We start from the raw sequence: 7,456 nt of genomic DNA on the forward strand, positions 1-7,456 counted from the left end.
ACTTCAGTGTGACCTTCTGAAAATCCCACAGAAGGAGTGACTTGTCCACCTCTCCTGCCCCGCAGAAGGACTGACAGGAGGTGTGTGCTGTGTGTCTGCGCTGGGCAGTCGCGGCCCCACAGGCGCTCGGGAGCATCGCTTCTGGCAAAAGTTGCAAAATGGCTGCGTATAGCAGACATTTTGTTCATCTTATTGCCTTCTCAGTGTACGTTAAAAAAGGGTCTGGGGGCCAAACTGTACCGTCATTTCCATCTGAACAGCCCCCTGCTCTCAGCGGGGCTGTGCCGGTTACTCAGGGTGGAAGTTGGCCCTGATAGGAAGATCCCACTGCGTTTCGGATTTGAGGGACCTCGCTCACTTTGGCTTAGCAAGACATCACAGCACGAAGCGTCTGCCTCAGCTGCTAAATAAGAGATGTGACATGGCTAGTAGGCCTAGTTAAAATAAAGCATTACAAGCAGAGCAAATTAAAAAGAGCTGTTTTAGCGAACTGCACTTAAAAGTTTTCTAACACATGATTTAGCAAAACAAAAAAACAAAAAACCTGGCCCCGTGCTGGAGCAGCTCTGTAAGCAATCTGCTCCATCAGCGCCGGCAGGATGGCAGGGAGAGAGCGCCTTGCTTGGCTTGATTTCTGGCTCCTCACTGGCTGAAGGCTATCGCAAGGGGAGGGAGGCACTCTCTTTCTTCCTAAACTGCATTCCTCCCCTCAACCTTTGATCCTAATCAACGCAGCAAATGAGATTTTGGGAAAGGAATCAGGAGCTCCGATTTGAATGGTTGTCAAACCCAGGGCTATGACAGGCACAAAGAGGATTTTTCTCCCGACTCTTAGAAGTTCCTTGGCCAAGGGAGGACTTAAAACAAGCCAGGACTCAAAGTTGCCGTACTTCTCCTGTGCTGGCAGTGCTAAAGATGCAGCGATGATTGACGGCATAAATATTTCTCTTAATCTGACATCAGGAACAGACTTGTCAGCTCTGGGAGAGTATATCTGAGGCAAAAAGATTCAGAGCACGTATTGAACGAGCCCTAAATACGTCTAGTATCTGAATCCAGATAATGGTAGTTAAACGTAAATTTAAAAATACCCTAGAAAAGATTTGTAAGGGGAAAAAAAAGAGATCCTCCAGGTGATCAGAGCACGGAGAAGCGACTCACCTGTTCCTAGTAGCAGGTGTTAGCATGCAGAAAAGTCACTACTGTAGGAACAGGCTACGTGGCAGGCACGGGGAGGGCACGACCCGGACGGTGATTCTCCTTTGGGTGCCCTTGGCTTTCCTTCCACGCTGCTCTTCCAGCTTCAGCCACAGGGGGGTTGAGGAGTGGTGTGCCCTGGGTGCCCCTTAGACACGTTCTGCAGACCTGGGACCTTTGGTTATGAGACCCGTTGTGCTTCCCTGAGTGCCTTCAGCATTAATGTGTGAGAGGTGAGCTAGGAATAGCTCGGGGCTGGCTGTGCTACCCGGACTGCCAGCCCAGGCTGCTCCTTGCTCTGCCTCCTCTGCCCTTTTCTGGGATGCTTATAAGCGATGCTAATTTTCTTAACGCAAAGTTTGAAGCTTCCACAGGACTGCTGTGTTCTCTAGATGGAGACATTGTGGTCACAGTGGTGCTTTGAAGGTGGTATTTGCACTTGGGGACATTCAGCTCTTTGAGTGGCTGCCTTAGGTCCCAGTATGCTGGGCTAAATGGCTCCCCCCACTTGCACAGCTGGTGCTAGTTTGCTGCTGAAGTTCCCACAGCTGTGGGAAAGGGGCTGCCAAAGGCATCTTTCCATAGGCTTCAACAGTCTTTTGACTGGGCTGTGGTGAGTGTGGTTCTTCATCTTTGGGGTGGGACAAGGGAGCTTTTTTATACCCGTCTTGAGTAGGAAAGAGTGATCTTGGTGACTAATGTGTTTATAAGTAAGTGATACCCCTAAATACAAACAAACAAGAAAAAAGTGGTCACAGGAAAATTAGAGCTAGAAGAGTTGGGTTTGGTTTGGATGAGAACTGGTTTGAGTTGGTACAATCTGCTCTGCCTTCCTGAGAGCCGTGCCCTGCGTTGCCTCTGCCTGCAGCCGGCTGGGAGGGGGCCGTGCCTCTGCCTGGTGCAGGAAGAGGCAGCTGCCTCCTGCTTTCTGTGCTCTTTTCTTATTTTTTTTCTCTTATTGCTGTGCTTTCTGTGCTGTTTTTATTTTTCTCCTATCGCTGTGCATCCTGGCAGCCTGTGCAGTGGAGGTGGGGCTGGCGTGTAGGATATCTGCTTGTGTCAGCTGCTCCGGTTCAGGCATCCTTACCTCTTCGTGCATTCCTTCCTGTGAAATGGGAACAATGGTGGTTTTTGCACTGAATGGTATTTCCAAATGTCTGGGATGCAGAAATCAAAAGTGTTGTATAGCACCAGCTGCCGTAGTTCATCTGTCAGATCTGCATGCCCAGATGAAATGATGTTTTAAAACATAATTTTTTGTGGCTAGAAAGGATTGTAACCTGTCCTGGGAAGCTGCTGGCTGGGGGTGGCAGGGCTAGGGGATGTTGGGCTGCCCGCAGCAGGAGCAGTGAGCACCTGCAGCCCATACTGGGGGGCACCCAGTACCAGGACAGAGCCATACCACAGCTCCTGGGTCACAGCAGCAGGTGAGTGCTTGTTAATGAAATGGACCGAGACTCAGCTCCTTACTTTTAGTGTTTTTATTACTATTATTTACAGCAAAAGCAGGTCCATAAGTGCTACGGTCTGGGGTTAAGTTAACGAATTGTGAGGTGCTGCCTCAGTCTGCCCTGAGCCACGCCGGGTTTACACGTACACCCACTGGTGGTACGTAGTTTTTGCTGGGCTGCGTATGAATAGCCTGCAAATTTTTTTAATGTGGTGTGGAAAATCTATTGAATAATATATGCAAATAGCCTTTGGTCCGAGCAAATATTCAATGCTTTAAATTTATGTGGTTATGACTGGCACAGCAATCTCAGGCTGTTTTCTTTGCTAGAACTGGGTGTTGCTATTGCAGTCGCTAGAAGAATGTAACTGCTAGATGGCTGCTTAAAACATCTTATTTTTTTTTAAATGGATGTTTTACTAATGCCTTTTGTAATATAGAAATATAGATTGTGCAGAAAAGGAGACAAAATCAACAAAAGTATGTTTAAAACGTGTATATTGTTTGTATTTATTGTTTGTAATTTATTGTTTATAGTTTAGAACTATAAGCTTTCGAAATCTTCCTGGAGAAGAAATATACTTCTCAGTAGTGGCTTTTTGTGTTACACAGACTGGTTAAAGATGGACTGTTTTGGTTTGATTTTCATCTCTCTCTCTCTCTCTTTTTTTTTTTTTTTTTTTAATGAAATCTGTACTATTTTTTATAAAAATTCTTCCTGACAGAGAGCAATAGCCTAGTGACTAAGATAGGGAGCTCAGAGCCAAAAACTGAGGAGCTGGTTCCAGTTGATAGACTGGCTTGAACTTGTCAACAGGTCTTAAAAAAGAAAAGTTTTCAGATGTGCAACTGCAGTACAACTTTCACACTAAGGCGAGACCTGACTTTGGGAACTACTAATACAAAAACAGTTGTTACTAGTTGCTAGAGTTTCAAGCAAAGTGGCATTGCTGCAGTCATTTTTTTTTTTTTTAACAATAAAGCTGTGGGGTTTGTTTTCTAACACCACAGAATTCTTCTATTTAATAGTGTCAAATATGAGATTTCACATAAACATCCAAAGAGATACTGAAGTCAATAGCAAGACATGCATTATCCTTCGGGTAAGATCCAAATTTTGTTAAACTATTTGAGTTTTCTTTATTTTTTTTCCCCCTCTGTCTTCCTTGAGGGTGTGTGTGTGTTATTTTTTTGAGGAAACTGGGGAATTCTGGCATTCCTGGGCATGGGAGGGGAATACTGATTAGAGCCAGGCAGAGCAGGCAGGTGCTGAGCATGTTCCTCGCTTAACCCCCAGCCCTGACCCAGTGCACAGACCCTGCGAACAGCAGTGAGCTGCCAGATGCTGGAGATGTTTTTGGTGAGACTGATTGCTTGCCAGGTCTCGTCCAAATCCAGCGAGCTCCTACAGTGGTTGTATTTCATGTTTAAAGCTGGGCTGGGTAAGTGACTGGAGACTATACTGGGGAAAAATGCAGTATTTCTGAGTATGGGAACTGGCTGTTCTGCTGCGAACTGCTGTGCGTCTGCGGTATCTGTTTGCAAAGAGTAGTGCAAAAAGCTAACTAGCAGAGTAGATTGCCTGAGGGGGGAAAAGGCTGTCTATTTTTTAATGAACAAAAAGATTTTATGGTTTAGGAACAGTATAGCCTAAAGAGAGGTGTGTTTAAAAGTTAGACTCGCAAGCTTTTGTCTGGAGAATAATGCACTTGGTGTAAAGAGCAGCACAATGGCAGTCTTTTCTTCCAGTTATGTATGGGCGAGCATCAGTCAGCCAAGGAAGAACTTCAAAGGCCAAAGGAAAAACTCTCTAGGCTCTTTCTTTCCTGACAGGTCTTTCTTGAGGTAAGATGGGGAGAGCTGTTCATGCCAGGAGCCAGCTCTCCCTGCAGAGGAGGCAGTGGATAATGCACAAACTGATGCGCCCAGGCTGAACCACCTCTGTCCCCAGCAGTCGATGCACCTTTTTGGAAGCTGCTACACTGTCCCATCTCAAGGCTTTTATTGCTTATTCATGAAGAGACTCAGAAACTCCACCTCTGCCTTGCTGGGAAGATATGGGGCTGGGTGTGTGGGGAAGCTGTTTGCTAGATGTGCTCCCGGGGAGGGTGATCCAAATCTCTGCCTCCATAAAATGCTCATTTCATAAAATGAGCACTGTAAAGTGCCTTTCAGCTGGGAGAATTGTCCCAATGCATTTTAATGTAATTAGTCCGAGATTCTGACTGCTGTACATTAAAATAGCCACTGAACTTTGTGGCTTTGTGTTGCAAAGCCTCAGGGTTTCTAGTGGGGTTGCTTGTGTGATGGGAAGAAGAAACTCTAAATTTAAACATCCAGAGAAAGGTCTTCAGTGTGACCTTACACCATCGTTTGGTTTGGAGAATTTTGAAAGCTTTTTTTTACCTGAGAATTTATTTCCATGATGTTAAGTGCAGCAGTCTAGGGTCACTTACCCAGGTTACAAATAGGTCTTGCCAGCAATTTAGTGTTACCTGCAGGGGTGTGGTTTGGAGGCGTGCGAAACAAATATACTGTCACTTCAGCAGCAGTGCCTGGCACGTCCTTGTTTGTTGGAGGCATGGGCACAGAAGAGAAACAAGAGGATGCCTACCAGGAGGCAGATACTGTGATTTCCCAGGACTGAAGCAGAGGAGCTGTCCCAGCAAGCGCTTAACAGCCAGCTTTGGTGGTGGTAGGTGCACAGGCTCTGTGCTCCTGTCCTGACAGTCCTGCTGAGCCAGGTGCAGCCTCCCTGCCCTTCCACGGCAGTGCTCCTGCGCTCAGCTCTGTGCTCAGCACGGGAGAGGAGCCGGGCGTTATGAACGAGCTGCCAGCGCTGTGTTTCACAAAGCATTTCGTATGATGTTTGTGCTGAGGGCTTCAGAAATGGAAAACAAAACTTCTAGATGACGTGGGAGATACCTTTTGCGTGCTTTCACTTAGCTCAAGCCTGTCAAACATGCTTGGGCATCCTCGGTATCACTCAGGATATTTGAAGGAAACTGGGTTTTCTCAGGTTTAGGTTGAAAGCGAGCGGCTTGCAGCTGCAGCGATGTTTGCTGTGTGTGCAATGTGCTTCTTGTGGATGGATCTGTGGGCTGCTTTGAAGCTGTCGGCAGAAGGTAGCTGAGAAAAGTTGGCATGTTGTTGATTTGCTTAAATTTGCTACTTTTCAATTAAAATTTTTCAAGAAAAACCTCTGTAAGAGAAGATGGGTAACCGCTGCATTGATGGTTTTAGGTAAGTTCAGCTTCATTGCTGTGAGGCTCTAAGTCAGCAAAGCAAACGAGGGTATTTGTATTCAGCAAGGAGCAGAGAACAAAGGTAGATGCAGTTGTGGAAAATAACCATCTGAATGGGAGTGATTTTGTAATAAATGTTAAAAGCATGGTGCTATTCTTTTTTTTTTTTTTAATTTTTGTTGTATTGAAAGGATAATATAATGGCATCTAAATCTCTGAAAATCACGTCTGTGAACAATCAATTACAGTTAATTTTATCTTCCATTTTGGAAAAAGGGTGAAAGAATAAATAGGGATTAGAGCTAAAAAATGGGGCAGCAGGCTTGGATTTGGTACAGCATTGTCAATGGGATTTTAGTTTTTCAGAAGTAAAGGAAAGAAGAGTATCTTGGATTCTGGTTCTGTTCTGGGCTGGCAGCCTTTGTAGTGGGGATTGGGTGATAGTGGCTTTTATTTGCTGGGTTTTGCATCAGCTGTACAGAGCTTAGAACTGTAGACTTCAAAAATGTTCCATGTAAGTAGGACCCAAGTTATTTTTCCAGCTCTTGCTATTTGAATATAACATTTCTGAACACGATCGTGCCTCTATTATGTATGTATCCAAAGTACTTATTTTTATAAAATGGCCTTTGACATCCCTGGTAGGAAAATACTAATTGAATAGGATGAAAACACCCACATTTTTCTTCTGAATGTAAATCACTGGCAGCTTGCCAGAAAATGAGGTAGCGAAAAGTTCAGGACCAGGAGAGATTCTTATGTTGCTGCTGCTCATCAGATGCTCATTGCTCGTGGAGTAAGTGCCACAAGCACCTGTGGGATGCACCTTTGCACCTATCAAAATGGAATAAAAACCCTGAAAATGACAGACAAATTCATGTTGTCCAAGTACCCAGGACTTTATCTGGCTCTGTTTTGATTTACCTGGGGAGAGAGCTGTGTGAGGAGCTCAGCAGCAGGGTCAGTGTACTTAGATTCAGCCCCTGCCACCTCCTTTTTCCTGTATGTTTCTGTACATTACCAATTTTGATTTTAATAAGAGAACTGCTTTAATTTATCCTCATACGTTCTGACAGGTTACAAAGAGAAAACCAGGATAATTTGAGATATTGACTGAACCTTACTGATCTTGTGAAATAATAATGGACTGAGGCATTGAACATATCTGCTTCCACACAGATGTTCAGGTTAACTGGCAGGAGCAAATGCCATAATACGGAGTATGTTTTAAAACCAGATTCAGGTGTTAATGCTGCTGGCATCAAATCAGAGCTGTTCCTTTACTGAAACCCCTTGATTTCCAGCAGTGTAGCTGAGATCCCAATCTGGCCATGCAGACACTTCTGTCCAGTCTGAATAACTGAGGGCTCTTTCTGGCTCTACTGCCAGGAATAGGAGTCTGTCTTAAGCTTTAGATATTTTTTTTCTACATTTTTTTTTTTTCTCTGTGAATATTAGTTGATGTTTATGGAAGATCTTTAAAACAATATATATAATGAAATAGAATAAAGGTATGGAATTTAGAATACATGTGTTTCAGGCTAACTCTGAGAGATTTCTGGAC

General features: G+C 44.6%; 1 protein-coding gene across 8 annotated transcripts in view; it reads left to right on the forward strand.

The window, feature by feature from the left end:
- The window catches only part of PAX3 (paired box 3), a 77,420-nt gene that overhangs the window by 11,824 nt on the left and 58,140 nt on the right, over nucleotides 1-7,456 (forward strand). For 2 of the 8 annotated variants that reach the window (XM_084530281.1, XM_084530280.1), the window contains exons 1-2: nucleotides 1,811-1,907; nucleotides 2,465-2,624. The exons of 2 other annotated variants lie outside the window; for them this stretch is intronic. The gene's annotated coding sequence lies outside the window, so the exon portion shown is untranslated. Of the gene's footprint in view, nucleotides 1-1,767; nucleotides 1,908-2,464; nucleotides 2,625-7,456 lie in introns of those variants that run through there. 4 more of the 8 variants (XM_084530283.1, XM_084530282.1, XM_084530276.1 and 1 more) reach the window with 4 other exon arrangements.

This window comes from Aythya ferina (genome assembly GCF_964211825.1).
Source record: "Aythya ferina genome assembly, chromosome: 9".
Classification (NCBI taxonomy): Eukaryota; Metazoa; Chordata; class Aves; order Anseriformes; family Anatidae; genus Aythya; species Aythya ferina.